At 44.0% G+C, this 21,066-nt stretch overlaps 1 pseudogene; it reads right to left on the bottom strand.

Annotated features, from left to right (window-relative positions):
- Window positions 1–1,139: 1,139 nt before the first annotated feature.
- The window catches only part of LOC141245592 (dead end protein homolog 1-like), a 165,909-nt pseudogene continuing 145,982 nt past the window's right edge, over window positions 1,140–21,066 (bottom strand).

Genomic DNA, 21,066 nt, shown 5'->3' with positions numbered 1-21,066 from the left:
GGACCCTTTATACCAAACAAGCCGAGCATTATTTATAGGAAGAAAAGAAATTTGCGAAACTTAATAGCACCAAGTAAAACATCCCTGAAATCTAGAATACAACCCCCACAAGTGGGAGTCTGTTCGGGGTGTCTTCCATGAAATATGCCTAAATGTTTATGTTGTAGAGTCATTCAAAATGGTAATCAAAAGAATTTTTCATCATATACCACAGGAAAAAAATTCTCTATCAAACACAATATGAATTGTCAGTCGACATATGTGATCTATTTACTAGAGTGCACTTGCAACATCCAGTACGTGGGTCGAACGATACAAACTATGCACGCACGTCTAAATAAACATAGATATAACATTCAGATAGGTTATCAATTACACAGCGTATCCAAATATTTTAGCATTGTTCATCAAAAATATCCAGGAGATAAGAGGCTTACTATTATAGACCACATACCTGATACTGTCCACGACCGATTAGTGAGTTTTATTAATAAAGAAAGTTTTTGGATCTTCAAGTTGGGCACGTTGGCCCCAGACGGTCTGAATTTGTCCCTTGAAAATGTAACCAGCTCTTAAGGTCATTTCCTTCTCCTTTCTAATGGAATTATTATTGCTATGTTTTAAATGTGTTTTTTTTTTTTTTTTTTTTTTATGATGCAGTTTTGAATAACTGTTTTTTAACATGTATCACTTCATTCTATATCTTACTTAATATGTTTCGATTTTTTGTATTTATGTGTAGGTGATTTTTGTGAAATTGATGTAGGCACTGCAGATGTTTTTTTGTATAACTGTTTACCAACATGCATTGCCATTTTCTATACCTTATCCAATGTATTTTTGATACTTTGTATTCATGTGAAGGTGGCTTATGTGAAACCAATGTGGACACTTTGCACCAGCACATGAAGGGTTTCCTTTGTCTGGACCCAGGTCAATTAATTAGTATCAACCAATCATTGTGAATTTTTGTCTATATACATTTTATGTTTGTGTCATACCCTTGTACCACCTGAGGAAGATAGTTTACTATCGAAACGCGTTGTGGAAAGGGATCATTAAATTTATTTTTTAGCCCTAAAAAATTTTTCACCTCTAGTGTTCATTCATTTAGCGCCGTATAGACCGCTTTTTTTCATTTAATTTGGACCACATTCAAGCTTCAGCTGGTTTATTAAGTGTATTGCATAAACAATGGCAATGTTAACAAAACAAACATGGCTTTCCAAGTCTAACAGGAAAAACAAAACGCAATGTATTCAACATTTTAAGGATGGAGGCAACATGACGCTCACTGTATCGCTCTGCTAGTAAAGCCAGAATTGAGCCCTTCTTTTCCTCACTCAAGACTTTTCTTTTCAACTCCTTTGGCATGGTTAATAGTTATTTTTTCATTCAAATTACTTTTGGGCTATTCCTAGCACTTGTTTTGCCATCCAGCTTGTCCTATTGCAAGAGAATTGTGAAGACCACAGCAGTGTTTTTTACACTTTCCCTTGTTACATAATATCTGGTTCAGGTGATCACCTAATCAGAAGTAGAATGAGTTGTACTTTGGTTGGAATTCAACTGACACTGGAATGTAATGGCTGTCGAACATGTAGAGATGGTGATTTTTAGAAAACTGTGCAGTGGTCTCTTAATTTTTACCGGAGCTGTGTGTATATAAATATACCACCTGACTTCTGCACAACACAACTGATGATCCCAAACCCATTTATATCCCACTTATTAAACCTGACAGGGCACACCTGTGAAGTGAAAATAATTTCCGGTGACTACCTCTTGAAGCTCATCAAGAGAATGCCAAGAGTGTGCAAAGCAGTCATCAAAGCAAAAGGTGGCTACTTTGAAGAACCTAGAATATAAGACATATTTTCAGTTGTTTTATACTTTTTTGTTAAGTATATAATTCCACATGTGTTAATTCATAGTTGTGATGCCTTCAGTGTGAATGTACAATTTTCATAGTCATGAAAATACAGAAAAATCTTTAAATGAGAAGGTGTGTCCAAACTTTTGGTCTCTACTGTATATATGTATTTGCCTGTCTCACAATCGAGGAAACACATTTTCTGTGACACACAAGCCTAGGTTTCAGTATTTTTGTTAGTAGCAACGTTAGGACAGAGTGTTATCAAGCAGCCCTTTTCTTTGCACTTTGTGAAGAATGACAACAAGTGCTGTTATAAAGCTAATTTTCCTGCTGTATAAATCACACATGCAACAACTTACAGTCACAATGACTACACAAATACAGAATCTCCCTGTATTACTTGAATCTTTGGATTATTATTCACAGACTAAAATTACCTCTCCCATTTTCAATTTTTGCTATTCCTGCATGGAAGAAAGTGTGAACGCTAACCTCTTATCTCTACCCCGTAAAAGCCTAGAATAGTGCTGTTTGGTCTGCTGTCATCTTTTATGCTGGCTGTTATAGTGCTCTTTTGCTGAATCAAACATGTTATGTGATAGCTATAAAGGGATTAAGGGAAAGCCCACAAGGCCTAGCTTGTCGTCATAATTCTGCTCTTTGAGTTTTCAGTAGTGTGTGAAATGGCACCAAGCGTTTTTTCTATTTTTGCAATATTTTCATACTGAATTTGCAGGGGCCTGAACATTTGAGGATATTTAATTTGGAGTCGATGCTCAATATATCGATCTGCTCAAGTTTAATATTAATAAATTACTTTAGTATATTTAAACACTAATCTTAAAATATTATCTTAGTAAAGTTTAACAATCTGGAATCTGAAATTACTCATCAGTAAGTTGAATATCTAAATTCCAGACAAAAATGCATCATATTATGGTTAACTAGAGATCTTGTAGTCTCAGCATGAGTTGTCATGTGTCATCAATTAAACTAAATATTTGAAGTTTGTTCTGTTTCTTAGTTGAATGCCGACCAATCTGGAATTTTCAACAAGGAAAAACATTCTTTCCTTTCTGAATGCAGTAATCATTTCTTTGACACATAAAAGAAATGCTGAGAACATTTCTTTATATTATGATTTGCAATGCTAACCCTTGAACACAAGAGGGCAATATTGAATAATATAAGATTATTTAGATTTGACTCTATCTTTTGCTTATTTATTTAAAATAAATTAAAGCTAAGAATGCACAAATACCCTTAGACTTTTGTTTGGAATTTTTAAGGTTTATAGCTGAGATGCAAAAAGTGTCAATAAACAAAATAGACTCACTTTATTATTATTTATAAAACAGATTATTTGATTGTCCTATAAATCAATGAATCCACATTTATTTGCCTAATTAGCTAACAAAAAAGAAAGAAAATAATTTGTTTAAAAATGTTAAAAAGAAGTTAGCTAGATAAATAAATTGTCATGAAAATAATAACAGAAGTCTTATTAAATAACGCAATTAATGAAACTCAATTATACATGCAGTATGTAAAATGTTCCTATTAATAGCTATATGCTGTCTCCTTTATACATATTTTTTTTTTGTGATTCTCATCAGGATAGCTATTGTATTAACTAGATTCTTGAGCATTTATACAATTAGATTTCTATTCATACAATGTTTTAGCAGCTTAGTGCTCACCTTCACATATCTAGGATCATCAATGTGTGTGTGATACAGGATGCTGTTGGGGTGTTATAATAGTGGAGCTTTTCTTGTGCTAATGTACAGTATGCTCAATATACTGCAATTTTTGGAGACCTCTAATTCTGATTTGGGAGAATGACATATTCTGCATAAGGCTGCGTTTACGCATTGCTTCCATTAAAATCCTTGGTAATTTGGATTCAGAGTGAACCACGAAGGAACCATAAAGTGCTAAAACAAAACTGAATTTCAAACGGGCGCCGTGCTTTTATTCTGACAATGACTGTCTAAAAAGATTGACATTGCATGTTCTATTGCAGTTTATGACTCCTTCAGCTGTTCTTTCTGAATTCCACATTTCAGGGATTTCATAAGGAACTCTGGGGTGCACTGCACAAATACTGTGGAAATGGCTTAACTAGAGTTTCAGATCTGACACATAACTAGGAGCCAGACATGCACACACTTATTTGTTTGTATAATACACACTTGCAGGCACACAAACACATTCAGTACATACATGTGCATAAACATATATTACTGTACATACACAAAATCACATGAACTTTTACTCATACACATAATAACTAGTGATGAGCGAGCATGCTCACAACTGCTTGGTACTTGCCCGAGCATCTCACTGCTTGAGATGCTCAGTGCTCGGCAAGTACTTCCAGGATATTCGGGCTCTTTAAACAGTGAATAAACTTGCGGGGATTGCTTGACACTCGCTGTAATGCTGCAGCCATGTTGATTGTGATATTACAGTGATTGGCTGTCCGCATAGCGTCATCGGGTCTGTATAAGACCCGGTGACCCTATGCTCGTCACAGTCTATCCCGGAAACAGGCAGAGTAGGAAGAGGTGCTGCTAAGAGAGGGAGAAAATTGGAGGTCGATTACTTTGGTATAGGTATTCCACAGCAAGATATAAATCCATCTGAACTAACAGTCCTTCTAAGGACTAATCCAGCTGCATATATTAATCCTGGTAATAACAGGAGTTAGGCAGGCAGAGTTTGTGGACAGTGTATAGAGCAGAAAATGGTCCATTGCACATTCTGTCTGCTGCTGCTGCTGTTACAGATATCCATAGCCCTAGATATCAGAGCTAATGATCTTTTTGCTCTTAATCCTGATTAATTGCCTAAAAAGCAATATAATACACAATTTAACTGCTAAATTTGCTTGTTAGCACTATACAGCCAGATTTGGTTGATTTTATTCGCATTGCTGCATTGTGGAAGCAGAGAAACATCAGGCATTATCCAATATTATTATCGTAACAATATAGACATTTTTTGGAGCGTGCCAAATATTATGCTCAATTTAAAGTCTGCCAGTTATGTGTTTTTCAATCTATTCAAACTTGGTCGCTGACCAATACCATACTACAAGGCCAGTGCCTAAAATTGAGGTCATCTGACATATCAGATATATCTGCGGTACTAATCCAGAAATTTTTAGGGAATGTGTCAGATATTATACTCCATTTAAAGTATGGCGGCTGTGTGTTGTTGAACCTATTCAAACTTGGTCGCTGACCAATACTATACTACAAGGCCAGTGCCTAAAACCGTGGTAATTAGACATGATCCCATATTACTGAAGAAATAATCGTCACATTTTTTTGAGTTTGCCAAACACTCCAGTTAGTCTGCCAGTTGTGTGTTGTTCAACCTATTCACATTTAGTCACTGACCAATACCATATCTCTAACGCCACTGCCTAAAACCGTGGTAATCAGATGGGATCAGATATTACTGTGCTAATAATCCAGATTTTTTTGGGAGCATGCCAAGTATTAAACTCCATTTAAAGTCTGCCAGTTGTGTGTTGTTCAAAACTATTCATACTTGGTAGCTGACCATTGGCAATACCTTACTTCAAGGTAACTGCCTAAAACCGTGGTCATCAGATGGGATCAGATAGTACTGCGCTAATAATCCAGAATTTTTTGTGAGCGTGCGAGATATTAAACTCCATTTAAAGTCTACCAGTTGTGTCTTTTATAAACCTATTTACACTTGGTCGCTGACCAATAAAATATTATACTAATAGGCCACTGTCTAAAACTGTGTTCATCAGACGTGATCCAATATTACGGCGGTAATAATTGTGACATTTTGGAGATCGTGCCAGATATTACACTCCATTTAAAGTCTGCTAGTTGTGTGTTGTTCAAACCTATTTACACTTGGTTGCTGGAGTATTATGCGATTTTTACGGACTGACAATAAAACATACAAAAACAAAGCTAAAATGAATTTTCCTGGAAGAATTGTTAATAAACATTCTTTGCAGGGTCATGACTTGTATATAAGGCCAAACAAATAAATTTAAAAAAAAACTATAAAAACACAGCAAGATCTTTAGTATAAAAACCAGACTTGCCAATGTAACCTTTTAATCTTTGCAAGCTTCAACACAATGTTCACAAGGTAGACAGCAGGGGTGTTCATGATGAAAGAGGCCACCATCTCCTTAGCTTGCTGGTACTTTTTTGTGGGAATGAGCTTGTCTCCAACCAGTAAGGAATATTCAGTGAATGGCACGACATGGTTTGATATTCGCACCCAATACCAGAAGCAAAGCCATCCACAATTTCCATATCTCAGAAATTTTATTTAGCAGACTGACTGCCAAAACATTAGTTTCTCACAAAGGAGTTGAAGATATTGAGTGGCAGTATGATCACATGTCTCCAGCTTCACCTGTTTGTTAGATATCATGGGGAGAACAGAATTGGGCTTTGCCAAGGTGCCAGATTGCATCTTAAGTCTTATCGATTGCTCGAGTCAGTCCACAGTAAAAAAGCAGCCATATACTGACTGTGAACCTTCACACAGAGTTTTCTTAGCCAGGGATGCTTCTTGGTGAGAGTTGTATTTCACCAGAGCCATATTCTTTAGGTCGGTGACAGGACTGCCATAGAGGGAAACCGTACCTACTCTGGCTGTCAATTCTCTCAGGAAGTCCTCTAATGCAGCTTGTTCCATAAGTAATGGCAACTCATCCAACATCAGTTCACACTTCTCGGTGCTTCGACACACAAAGATCTTTAGGCCTTGAAATTCATGACTACAGAGTAGGCCAATGGCCTGATTTGCAATGCGTTTTGAGAAATAACGTGCATAAGCAATTCCACAGTTTAGACCACTGAAGGTCATGATTAAGTGAAATTCTTACAGCTTTCCCACAGACAAATACTGAAAGAGAGGTATCAATGCATCTTCATATATCTCCTGAGGAATATTGCCTATAAAAATTTCAGTACCATGTAGAGGAGCTTCTCCATTCCAACCTGGAGGGGGGCCACCATATTTCCTTTGTCCATTCTCTTTCATCAGTGATACATTAGAGATCCTCATCCACTTGTTGAGTCCAGCTTTTTTTTTCCTGTTCACATAGTTGAGCGACATCTGAGGCTTGCAGGCTGCAATGGCTGCTCCCTTCTTCTCTATGCCTCCTCTCCCTCAATTTCTGTGTCTCTTTGGATAAAGCCATGCTAACAAGCTGATAGTCTGTAGAGAGTCTAATCTTTGATTCTCCTTGTAAAGTCTCTTTCAATTCTCTGTCTCTAATCTCTTGCTACAGAGGCATATGTTCCTTACATCGTTCAATTGTCCTTTGAAGTTCACATCCACAAGTCAATGATTAGGGAGTATATTACTCCACAGGGCTCAGATCTCAGGTCGCATTGTTTGAGCCTTTAATCAATTTACATAGTTGGAGTAGCAGGGAGCTCTTGTGAATAAACATCTAGCTGGCTTTAGTATAATATGCAATTAGCATTGTAGCAAACATCTTTGTTTCAGAACAAAGAAGACAACAATCAGGGTTATACAAATACTGGTCTTTCCTTCTTGACCCACCACAGAAATACAAAAGTTCACATTCAAAGTCAACACAAACACAATAGTGTATTTCTCTTGGATTAACAAATCTAACTGTCTGGCTGATTAAGATTATAAGCTGTTTCGCCACAGTAGTGGAGGGTCACATTTAAAATATATTTTCTATAATTAAGGAATGGGTGTCCAAAACTGATAATGCCCATGCACTAAGTGCATTGGCTGATAAACATTGACCCCTGGGGTGTATACATATACAGTACAGACCAAAAGTTTGGACATACCTTCTCATTTAAAGATTTTTCTGTATTTTCATGACTTTGAAAATTGTACATTCACACTGAAGGCATCAAAACTATGAATTAACACATGTCGAATTATATACTTAATAAAAAAGTGTGAAACAACAGAAAATATGTCTTATATTCTAGGTTCTTCAAAGTAGCCACCTTTTGCTTTGTTGACTGTGTGCACACTCATGGCATTCTCTTGATGAGCTTCAAGAGGTAGTCACCGGAAATGGTCTTCCAACAATCTTGAAGGAATTCCCAGAGATGCTTAGCACTTGTTGGCTCTTTTGCCTTCACTCTGCGGTCCAGCTCACCCCAAACCTTCTCGATTGGGTTCAGGTCTGGTGACTGTGGAGGCCAGGTCATCTGGAGTAGCACCCCATCACTCTCCTTCTTGGTCAAATAGCCCTTACACAGCCTAGAGGTGTGTTTGGGGTCATTGTCCTGTTGAAAAATAAATGATGGTCCAACTAAGCGCAAACCAGAAGGAATAGCATGCCGCTGCAAGATGCTTTGGTAGCCATGCTAGTTCAGTATGCCTTCAATTTTGAATAAATCCCCAACAGTGTCACGAGCAAAACACCCCCACACCATCACACCTCCTCATCCATGCTTCACGGTGGGAACCAGGCATGTAGAGTCCATCCGTTCACCTTTTCTGCGTCGCACAAAGACACGGTGGTTGGAACCAAATATCTCAAATTTGGACTCATCAGACAAAAGCACAGATTTCCACTGGTCTAATGTCCATGCCTTGTGTTCTTTAGCCCAAACATGTCTCTTCTGCTTGTTGTCTGTCCTTAGCAGTGGTTTCCTAGCAGCTAATTTACCATGAAGGCCTGCTGCACAAAGTCTCCTTTTAACAGTTGTTGAAGAGATGTGTCTGCTGCTAGAACTCTGTGTGGCATTGACCTGGTCTCTAATCTGAGCTGCTGTTAACCTGTGACTTCTGAGGCTTTTTACTCGGATAAACTTATCCTCAGAAGCAGAGGTGACTCTTGGTCTTCTTTTCCTGGGACGGTCCTCATGTGAGCCAGTTTCTTTGTAGCGCTTGATGGTTTTTGCAATTGCACTTGGGGACACACTCAAAGTTTTCCCAATTTTTCGGACTGACTGACCTTTATTTCTTAAAGTAGTGATGGCCACTCGTTTTTCTTCAGTTAGCTGCTTTTTCTTGCCATAATACAAATTCTAACAGTCTATTCAGTAGGACTATCAGCTGTGTATCCACCAGACTTCTGCACAACACAACTGATGGTCCCAACCCCATTTTATAAGGCAAGAAATCCCACTTATTAAACCTGACAGGGCACACCTGTGAAGTGAAAACAATTTCTGGTGACTACCTCTTGAATCTCATGAAGAGAATGCCAAGAGTGTGAAAAGCAGTCATCAAAGCAAAAGGTAGCTACTTTGAAGAACCTAGAATATAAGACATGTTTTCAGTTGTTTCACACTTTTTTGTAAAGTATATAATTCCACATGTGTTAATTCATAGTTTTGATGCCTTCAGTGTGAATGTACAATTTTAATAGTCATGAAAATACAGAAAAATCTTTAAATGAGAAGGTGTGTCCAAACATTTGGTCTGTACTGTATATTATATATGAAGTTAGAGATAGGCCTCTTAAAATAGTTACTCCGCGCATCATAAAAACCCTTAAAAAATTTATGTGGATGTTGCATGATGGTCACCCTGGTGATATCTTGGTGGGAGATGAGGAGAAGGAGAAGGAGGGGGGCGACATAAAATAGAAGAAACCTGAGGTGTATGTATATTACCCATGTCTGGCTGTAAAGTAATGCATGGGAATAGACCCCCAAAAAATAACCACTGGATTAGGTTTGATGCTATCATCTGGTGATTTTGAGAAGTCTGGCCCAATCCAGCCCTGATTCATTTTGATAAGAGTCAGCCTGTCAGAATTTTCAGTTGACAGGTGGGTGCACCTATCAGTTATATCAGTTATAATGCCCCTGGTGGCACTAAAAACCATCTCTGACAAAATGCTAGCTGCCAAGACCTCCAAGGTGTACAGAGACAGTTGTAAGGCACAGAGAGGAATCATGGAGGACGCTGTTACGGTTGCCAAGATAGTCCTTCAGGATCTTCCAAAATTTTCCCTCCTTGTCAGTGTACCCCATGTATCAGGGCCTGGGTGTTTGGAGGGTCTGAGAAAACTGTCCCAGATCTTTGACAGCATTCCCCTTCCTCTGCTTCATTTGGTTTGTGTCTCCCTCGCCTGTTCTCCTTGGTTGTCCAATTCTGTAACCTCTGCCGCTAGCATTGTCAGATGGGAATTTTTTTAATAATTCTTCAACAAGGGCTTGAAATAGTAAATACTGAATATCTCCAAAAATGAACTCCTTCTGTTTCCTCCCTCTACTAAGCTACAGTACCTATATCTGACTTTTACTAACCCAACTAAATGACATTTACTAACCTACCTATATCTGAATTTTCAATTTCCTTTAGGGGGTGCCACCATAACTCCCACTCAGCATGCCTGCTTTCTTGGAGTCATATTTGACACAACTTTCCTTTATTCCCCATGGAAATTCACTCACTCGCTCATGTCATCTGCACCTTAAAACATCTCCAAAATCCGACCTTTTCTCACCTTTGATAATGCAAAAACTGTTACTGTCGTTCTTATGCACTACTGAAACTCTCTTCTAATCGGTATCCCTGTAAAAAAACTCTTTCCTCTCCAATCTATGATTGAATGCAGCAGCCAGGGTTGTATTTCTATCAAGCCACTTCACCAATGCCTCTACCTTCTGCCAGTCATTGCACTGGTTAGGTTACCGATTCACTACAGAATGCAATACAAACTCATCCCTCTCACCCACCAAGCTCTCCACAGTTCTGCACCACCTTATTTCTCATCCCTCATTTCTGTCTATCACCCCTCCTGTGCCCTCCGTTCTGCAACTGATTTAAGACTAACATCCTCCTTAATCCGACCCTCACAGCTCCATTTCCAAGACTTCTCTCATGCCGCGCCAGTTTTCTGGAATGCACTACCCCAAATGATGCGACTTATATCTAACCCCAATGTTTTTAAACATGCTTTAAAAACACATCTGTTTAGACAAGCCAATCACCTCAACTCAGTAGTCCAACTCTCCCCTGTTCCCTTCTAAATGTTAATCTTAATATGCTCTTGCCTATTCATCTGTCTCTACATCCTCCATGCACACAATAGCACACGGTAACTGCACTTAGACAGATGTTGGCTCATGACCATGTTCTACCTATTGTGTCTCTCTATTTCAATATAGATTGTAAGCTTGCGAGCAGGGCCCTCACTCTTCCTGTAAGGCTGTATGCGCACGATGCGTTTTTTAAGCGTTTCCGCAGCGGCAAAAACACTTCAGAAATGCTTAAAAAACGCATGGTAGAAGGCCTGCCAATGATAATCCGCATGTGCTGTGCACATGCTGCGGAAATTTCCGCTGCAGATTATCATTGCGGAAACATCCGCAGCACTACCAATTATTTTGCGGAAGTGCTGCGTTTTCGCCGCCATTGACTTGCATTGAAACGCATGGATTACGCATCACTGCATATGTAGATGCGCATTCCATGCATTCCAATGTGTGGATGGTACCCAGGTGTGGAGGACAGGAGACTCTTCTCCGGTCCCGTGTACCATAGAACCTGTGAAAAAAATAATAAAATTTAAAATAAATATTATATTTACCTTCTGATGGCCCCCGCTGCGCTCGTCCTCCATTGCTGGCAGATCGCAGAGGACTGAAGGACCTGCGCTGACGTAATAGTCATGTGATGGCAGGTTCTTCAGAGTACCGCGATCTGCCGTCAGCCAGGACAGAGCGAAGCAAGACTGCGGGGGCCATCGGAAGGTAAGTATAGAATTATTTTTTTATTTTTAGCCATTCTTTACGGTCACACTATATAAATCCATGCCATTTGCATGGATTTATATAGTGTGACCAAGTTGACAAGCACTTTCCAAGTGATGCTAAAATTGCTTGGAAAGCGCTTGTCAGCCCACATGCGGAAATGCATGTGAAGAACGCTTCACATCCGCATGTCCCTAGCAGGAAAAACGCATGTACAATCCGCATGCGTTTTTTTATGCCAGAGAGATGCAGAAACGCTCAGGAAAAATCCAGAGCATTTCTGCATCGTGGGCACATAGCCTAACTGTTGAAATGTGATACATTGTATTGCTTATTGTAATGGGTCTGGGAGGTGGAACCTCTGTGCGACTATACAAGGGGGCAGTCCTTGTAAGGAAGCGGGTGGCTCCCAGGGAAGACGGGCAGGTAGTCACGGCAAGTGACAGGGACAGTCTCTGGGTAGAGGGGCAGGTAGTCACGGCAAGTGACAGGGACAGTCTCTGGGTGAAAGGACGGGTACTCTTGGCAAGTGACAGGGACAGTCTCTGGGTAGAAGGACAGCAGGCAGGTGGCTGGTGAGCGCTCCCAGGTGAGCGGGCGAGAGTCTCTGGATGGGCAGGTGGTCACGGCAAGAGACGGCAGAGCCTCCAGGTAGGCTAGCAGGCAGGTAGCAGGTGAGCGCTCCCAGGTGAGCAGGCAAGAGTCTCTGGACAGGCAGGTGGTCACGGCAAGTGATGGCGGAGCCTCCAGGTAGGCTAGCAGGCAGGTAGCAGGTGAGCGCTCCCAGGTGAGCAGGCAAGAGTCTCTGGACAGGCAGGTGGTCACGGCAAGTGACGGCTGAGCCTCCAGGTAGGCTAACAGGCAGGTAGCAGGTGGGCGCTCCCAGGTGAGCGGGCAGGCCGGTCCATAGACAGACTGACAGGTGTCAGAAAGCAGACTGTCTGACCGCAGGCTTGCAAGCAGGTAAACGGATATCAGGCAGGTATCAAGCAGGAATCTGGCAGGTAACTGGCAGGTAACAGGCAGGAATCCAGCATGTGACTGGCAGGCAACAAGCAGGAATCTGGCAGGTGACTGGCTGGTAACTGGTAACGGGACCTGAGGGCTGAAGCAGAGTGAAGGCTTTGCAACAACATTGCTCGGGCACCTCCATTTTGGAGGAGGTGCCTTAAATATGGGAGGTCCTCCGGCAATTGGCCGGGGACTCCTTAGGATGGCGCGCGCGGTCCCTTTAAGAGAGGGGGAGCGCGCGCGCGCACCCTAAGCACACTGCCGGGGAAGGAGCGCGTGCCGGAAGCAGCAGGGAGAGAAGCGCAGGAGGACGCCGCACCAGGAGCGGGGAGTTGAGAGGGACGGCGTCTCTGCCTTGAACGGGGCAGAGACGCCGATGCTACAGTACCCCCCCCTTTAGGCCCCCTCTTTTTTAGGCCAGAAAGAAATTTTTCAAGGAGAAGCGGGGCGTTGATGTTCTCCCTGGGTTCCCAAGTTCTCTCCTCAGGACCAAACCCCTTCCAATCTACCAGAAAAAAGGTCTTTCCTCTAACCCTCTTGGAGGCCAGAATACTCTCTACCTCAAAGATGTCATCAGCGGAAACAGGAACAGGAGGGGCACCTGGATTATTGGAAAAAGAGTTAAAGACAACGGGTTTGAGGAGAGATACGTGGAAGGAGTTGGGAATCCGTAGGGTTGTCGGGAGTTTTAATTTGTAGGCCACAGGGTTAATTTGCCTGAGGAATTCGAAGGGACCGATGAATCGAGGGCCCAACTTGAAGGAGGGTACTTTGAGCCGCACATGTTTGGACGAGAGCCAAACCTTGTCTCCCGGGCGGAATTGAGGCGGATCCAGACGTCTCTTATCAGCATATCTCTTCATCCGCTCAGAGGACAGAAGAAGAGCGGACCTGGTACTCTCCCAAATAGTAGAAAATTCGCTGACAAGAGACTCCGCAGCAGGGTTGTCCACAGAAACGGAGACAGGGAGCGGAATCCAGAGGTGCTGGCCATAGACAATAAAGAAAGGGGACTTGGAAGAGGATTCGCTCTTGTGGTTAATATAAGAGAACTCGGCCCAAGGAAGGAGGTCCACCCAATCAGAATTTTGGGCATTAACAATGTGCCGGAGATAGCTGGTAAGGATCTGATTGATCCGCTCCACTTGACCATTGGACTGAGGGTGGTAAGCGGAGGAGAAGTCCAGGGTGACGTCCAGCAGTCTACATGTGGCTCTCCAGAAGCGTGAGGTAAACTGAACCCCTCAATCCGACACGATGTGGAAGGGTAGGCCATGGAGACGGAGGATATGGCGAATAAAGTCCATAGCCAGCTCAGGTGCAGACGGAAGACCAGGCAGGGGAATGAAGTGGGCCATTTTAGAGAAGCGGTCTGCGACCACCCAAATGACAGTACACCCGGCAGAGACAGGAAGATCGGTAATGAAGTCCATAGCGATGTGTTGCCACGGGGCAACAGGTATGGGAAGCGGCAGGAGATGACCAGCTGGTAAGTGTCTGGGAATTTTGTTGCGGCCACAAGATGAACAGGCAGAGACGAAGTCTACCACATCCTTACGCAGGGTAGACCACCAGTAATGCCGGGAAATGAGTAGGAAGGTCTTCTTTTGGCCGGCATGGCCAGCTAGTAGTGTTGAGCCACCCCCGTAGTGTTCGAGTTCGGTTCGGTTCGTCGAACACCCGTGTGTTCGCCGAACTGTTCGTCGAACTGTTCGTCGAACACCTTCGAACACCGTTAAAACCAATGGCAGGCAAACAAAAACACATAGAAACACATAGAAAACACCTTCAAAGGTGTCCAAAAGCTGACAAACTGCTCAGAAGACACAACTAACACATGGAAAAGTGACAAGTACATATAGTCATGCGAAAAGAAAAGAGGTGGAGGAGTAAAAGGAGGGGGAGACACAGATATAGGCATGTCATGCCCTTCTAAAATCCAAAAAGTGAGAAGCCGACACGTTCAGTCCACTCCTGCCCGTGCCACCTTTGTGTCGCCGGGTTTGTGCCAGAGCCGCGGTGAACCCTGACGGCCAGCTCCCCTCTCCCAATACTGGTGCCTGTCCGCTGGTGGGTCGAGCGAGCCCCCCTGTGGTGGAGGCAGCTCTAAGCTTTTTAATTTAAATTGTCTCTCTAATTTGAATGAATACACTTTAAATCCATTTACAAGGATCTATTGGAGGGCAAGTCTCATGCCAGCAGCCGCGTAATTCCAGCTCCAGTAGCGTCCACTAAAGCTGCTGCAGTTAAAAAGCTTTTATAAGGATCGAGCTCGGCTGTCCACCGCAAGGCATCCTACTGCCAGTCCCAGCCCCTATGCCTTGGGGTGCCTCCTGATGCTCTTCACTTAGTATCCCGTGGTCCCGAAGCATTTCCTTTGAAAAAATTAAGTGTCCAAACTACAGGTGGTGTAGCTTGCTTAACAGCCGGAATAATAAGCTGACTAGCAGACACTGCTACTAGGCACAAAGTATTTCCTGGGCTAGATGCAGTTAAAAATTTGTAATTAGATACTCTCGTTGGATGCTGAGAAAGCATTCCATAGAGTCTCCTGGCACGCCATATGTGATTCTCTTAAAAAGCTTGGGGTAGGGGTCTAGGGGACCCTTTTATAGCCAAAATCATGGCACTGTATCACAATACGTCACCTAGGCTGAAGATAAATAGAACTCTAGCACCCTGAGGGCTCGGTTGCTACAGAGGTATTGCACCTCACCCAGAGGTGTGATATCTCACTCTCAGGTAAGGATGGAGTGTGGATCAGGACCCGACACCTGCATGCATTACACCACATTGCCGTGGGGCAGGGCGACCAATATGCCTCTGAGATGGGCACGACAGTCCCTTTTCCTGGCTGGAGTGGGGGGAGGGAACACTGAGGAAGGGGAAACCTGTAGTGCAGGAGCAGGGAGGAAGCAGTTCCTGGGAGCATTGAGAAGGGAGCATAAAAGGTGGGCACCATCTTAGTTCAGTGCAGAGAAGTCTGAGCAGAAGTGGCAGGGAGCAGGGGCTCTGCATGAGCTCTGCTCCAGAGGCGGGCCTAGTAACAGAGGCTCAGGCCTGGAAGAGGGAGAAGGAAGGAAGAGGAGCGGAGAAGGCTCCAGGAACGAGGAATGAAGGGATCCCAGGGGTGCGGACGGGCGAGTCGCCACCGCACGCCCGAATCCACCTGCGTGGAGGGGTCAGGCCAAAGGGGGAGACCGGTCCCCGAAACTAGTGGAGGCAGGAAACGACCCTCAGCTAGAAACCGGAGGCTGTGACATTTTATGTGGCGCAGCCCCTCGCTACACCCGCTAGGAAGGCACCACATAGGGTCAGGGAAACTGGCGCCAAGTTTACCAAGAGGAGGCCCGAGGCAGCCGGACAGAAGGGTTGGTAAGAAAGGCCAGACAAAGGACACACAAAGGGGGTCCTGTGAAGCGCTCCAAAGTTATCTGGGAGTTGTCTGAGCCCCTCACCTGGTGAGCACAGTACGACGTGGGAAGCCGTTACCTGCAGATGTGGTCTGGATAATAAGAACTGTGAGTAAAGGCCCTGGACTGCATCACTGACTCCATGTCGTTACTGCTGCTGCCCTGCACCATCACCCCCATCCTCCGCATACACTGCCCTGAGGCTATACTCCTCCCGTGGGGAGTTATGCTACGCTCTGCTGCACCCACAACACCAGCCTCAGCGGTCTGCCCTGCAGCGGCGGTTCACTCTGACCGCAATCCACGGGTGGCGTAGTTGGACATTTAAACATCAAAACCACATAAATAGTTCCACCACTGGTTTGACCACCCTGAGCCACGGAACCGGGTCGCCGCCACGAAGACTACAACCACCAGCATCCACCAAAAAGGGTCCGGCTCCGGGTGTCCCAAGGCCCAGGGGGTGCATCAGAACATTTTCATCACCTTTCACAATCACCAATGGGACAAGGCAGGGATGTCCTCTGTCCCCTCTCTTATATATCCTAGTGACAGAGCACCTGCTCTCATCAATTCTCCATAACCCCAATATTAGGTGGATTGAGGTGGGAGGCACCGAGTACAAGTGCTCTCTATTTGCTGATGATGTCCTAGTATATATCACTCAATCACATATATCCATCCATGCTGTTATGGCTAAAATAGATCACTTTGTTACATGGTCAAATTTTAAAATCAATGCAGCGAAGTCTGAGGCCCTCGATGTCTCCCTCCCCAAATCCATATAGGATTCCATCCAGTCCAACTTTCCCTTTGCCTGGCCCTCACAGGGTATCAAATACTTAGGAATTCCTATTCATAGAGACCTCTCCCATCTATGTTATCTTAATTTTGGGCCCTTTATTGAACAACTCCATACAGACCACGGTTGGCAAGTTAGAACTGTAAGATTCACTACGTGAACCACTGGTGTTTTGTGGAAAAGCACATGTACACTGTGTTCCAAATTATTATGAAAAAAGTGTTTAGGAGTGATAAGGGAAGAATTTGTTTGTTTGTCAGTTAAACTCATTGATGGTGATGTGTGTCAGGGCTCTTTATATCACTGTAAGCAATTGCAGACACCAGTGCTAATTAGTTTGGCAGGTGTGTCCAATGAAAGGCAAGACTACTTAAGAAGGCTGTCTCACATTATTAAGCAGCCTACATTTTCTGCCAAAATGGGAAAGAAAAAGGATGTGTCGGCTGCTGAGAAGCAACAAATTGTGGAGTGTTTAGGTCAAGGCATGACTACAATCAACATTGTGCGATGATCAGGATGAAGTGTCTTGGCAATCAAGAAGTATGTAGCTGATTCACAGTACACACGTGTGCGTGCTGATAAGGGCAAATTGAGGACTCTTTCCTACAGGCAATTACGTCAGGTTAAAAGAGCAGCGGCAAAAAAGCCTTGTCATAGCAGCAGACAAGTTTTTGAAGCTGCTGGTGCCTCCAACGTCCCCCGAACAACAAGATGCAGGGTCCTTCAGAGGTTTGCAGCTGTGCATACGCCATCCTGTCGACCTCCTCTATCCACTTCACACAAGCAGAAACGGCTCCAGTGGGCCAAACATTACATGAAGACTGATTTCAAAACTGTTTTGTTCACGGATGAGTGCCGTGCAGCGCTCGATGGTCCAGATGGATGGAGTGGAGGATGGCTGGTTGATGGACACCCAATGCAAACACGGCTACAGCGCCCACAAGGAGGAGGTGGAGTAATGTTTTGGGCTGGAATCATGGGGAGAGAGATTGTCGGCCCCTTTAGGATCCCTGAAGGCGCTAAAGATGAACTCCATAATGTATGTGGATTTTCTCAAACAGCACTTCCTGCCATGGTTCAAGAAGAAGAACCGTGTATTTCACAGCAAGATCATTTTTTTGCATGATAATGCACCATCTCATGCTGCACATAAAACATCTGCATCTCTGGCTGATATGGGCATGAAAGGGGACAAACTTATGGTGTGACCCCCATGCTCCCCTGACCTGTACCCCATTCAGAACCTTTGGAGCATCATTAAAAGGAGTGTCTATGATGGCGGGAGGCAGTTCACATCTAAGCAACAGCTCTGGGAGGGTATTCTGTCCTCATGCAAAACAATTGAAGCAGAAACCATCCAAAACCTGACAAATTCAATGGACGAGAGAGTTCAGAAGCTCCTTTCGAACAAGGGGTCCTATGTGAAAATGTAACATCACCTAGAATAAAGTTTTGAGTTGAAAACTGTTTGATTTCAGTTTCTAATAACCTGCTAATGCTTATAATTTCAAAAATGACCATTTTTTTGGTCTTTATTAAAATGAAAAGGTTATCGAAAAGTTTGGGGGATCTAAGAGTGTGGCAACCCAGTAGTCATGATTACTTTGAATTCTGACAATATGAGGGTCATGTTGCAGGTAGTGCAGCAAGAAGGTACTTATGTGTCTTGCGCATCTCGGAGCTCCAAAATTATTTTCCGGGCTAGATGCAGCTAAAAATTATTATTGATTTTAAATCTGGTGGAGCTTATTATAGATGGCCTAATAGGATCAGTGCTGTACACTGCTACAAAGCCCAAATTATTTTCCAGTCAAGATACAGATAAACATGATTAGTAATTTTAAATCTGGTGGAGCTTATTATAGATGGCCTAATAGAATCAGTGCTGCACACTGCTACAAAGCCCAAATTATTTTCCAGTCAAGATACAGATAAACATGATTAGTAATTTGAAAGCTTAAAATGGTTGGTAGGGTGATTTTAACCAATCATCAAGCTTTTACTCTCCCCAGGATGACACAGGGGTAGAAAAGTCGTTTCGGATCCATGATTTGTTCATCTTTATGAACGTGAGTCTGTCTACATTATCAGTGGAGAGCCGCGTGCGCTTATCTGTCAGCACACCACCAGCAGCGCTGAACACACGTTCAGACAGAACGCTGGCTGCGGGGCATGACAAGATCTCCAAGGCGTAAGTGGCTAGCTCCGGCCATTTATCCAGATTGGAAGCCCAAAAAGAGCAAGGGTCCAGTGACACAGTCATGGCTTCAATGTTTACTTGGAGATACTCCTGCACCATCGTCTCTAGGCGTTGACTATGTGTCAGACTTCTTGTCTCCTGTGGCCTTGCAAAGGATGGGCTAAAAAAGTGGTGAAATGATTCCGCAAAATTGATGTTACACGCAGATACTGTGGTTCTGTTACGGTTTGAGTGCTGAACACTTGACGGTCCCACGGTTGGCAAGTTGGAACTGTGAGATTCACTACGTGCACCACTGGTGTTTTGGCGAAAAGCACATGTAAGATTCTGCAACAGTCTCTGCTGATACTCCTGCATGCGTGCATCCCTTTCTATGGCAGGAATAATTTCTGCAAATTTACTTTTGTACCGGGGATCTAACAGTGTGGCAACCCAGTAGTCAGGATTATTTCTAATTCTCACAATTCGAGGGTCATGTTGCAGGTAGTGCAGCAAGAAGGCACTCATGTGTGTTGCGCATCCAGGAGCACCAAGTCCCTGTTGTGTTGGTGGCGAGGTAACAATCATGCTTCCTTCCTCTGTCCTCTCCCCCCAACCTCACACAACAGAAATGTGATCAAGGTCTCCCTCATCTGATGAGTCTTCCATCAGTTCGTCCTCCACTTTTTCCTGGGCTCCTGCACCTTCCTCACTAGTTTGGCTGCTACCATGCGCCCTGGTAAAACCATCTCCCCCACCCTCACATGCCTGCCGCCTTGGTGCTGCCGACCGTCTGGACCTTGCAGATGTTAGCCCTTCCGCATTCAACTCCTCCTCCTCTACTTCCTCCACCTCCTCTTGTGCCACCACCTGACTCCGAATTCTGTTTAATATGTGCTCCAGCATGTAAATCTCCGGAATAGTCATGCTGATAATGGCATCGTCAGCACTAAACATCTTCGTCGCCATTTTAAAACTGTGCAGAAGGGTGCATAGGTCCCTGATCTGAGACCACTCCTCCAGCGTGATTTGCCCCACGTCTGGATCTCGTTGGCCCAGGCTATACGTCAGAACGTATTGCACCAGGGCTTGTCTGTGCTGCCACAGTCGCTGCAACATGTGCAGAGTTGAATTCCACCGGGTAGGCACAACGCATTTTAGCCGGTGAAGTGGCAGGCCCAACGACTTCTGTAGAGATGTAAGTCGCTGAGCTGCGGGATGCGAACGGCGGAAGTGAGCACACAGTGACCGTGCCCTCTGCAGAAGGCCATCTAGTCTGGGATAGTGGGCTAAAAATTGCTGGACAACCAGGTTCAACACGTGAGCCATACAAGGCACGTGTGTGACATTGCCCCGGCGAAGGGCCGCACCCAGGTTTGCAGCATTGTCGCACACGGCCTTCCCTGGTTTCAGGTCCAGTGGAGACAACCATTCATGAAATTGGTTCTCCAGAGCTGACCACAACTCCTCAGCTGTGTGACTCACATTTCCCAGACATTTCAAAGTAAAAACCGCCTGATGACGTTGAGCCCTTCTGCCAGCATAGTAAGGAGGTGTGCAGGATCCCTTCTGCGCAGTTAGAAAGCTTGTGGCATGACCAGACAGGCTTTGGGTGCAGGTGGAAGACCGAGAGGAGGTTGAGGAGGCAGAAGCAGTGGAGGAACTTTGACATAAAGAGGATTGACGCACAACTCGTGGGGATGGCAAGACTTGGACAGCAGCCCCTTGTCCTGCTGTCACCATAGTTACCCAGTGCCCAGTCAGCGACATGTAACGCCCCTGTCCATGCCTACTCGTCCAAGTGTCTGTGGTGAAATGCACCCTGTCACACACAGAGTTTCTCAAAGAAGCGGTGATGTTGTGTGCGACATGCTGGTGGAGCGCAGGCACACCTTTCTTTGAGAAGTAGTGCCGACTGGGCATCTGGTACTGGGGCACTGCGACGGACATAAGGTCTCGAAAATCCTCTGTGTCCACCAGGCGGAAAGGCAGTATTTCTGTAGCCAAGAGCTTGCAGATGGTGAAATTCAACCTCTTAGTTTTCTCATGGCTAGGAGGAAATGGTC

Source organism: Phyllobates terribilis, unplaced genomic scaffold (genome assembly GCF_046119375.1).
Source record: "Phyllobates terribilis strain yellow unplaced genomic scaffold, ASM4611937v1 Scaffold_2__4_contigs__length_985480577, whole genome shotgun sequence".
Lineage (NCBI taxonomy): Eukaryota > Metazoa > Chordata > Amphibia > Anura > Dendrobatidae > Phyllobates > Phyllobates terribilis.
Note: the sequence above shows the minus strand (reverse complement) of the source record. Positions and strands in the feature narration are given on the sequence as shown.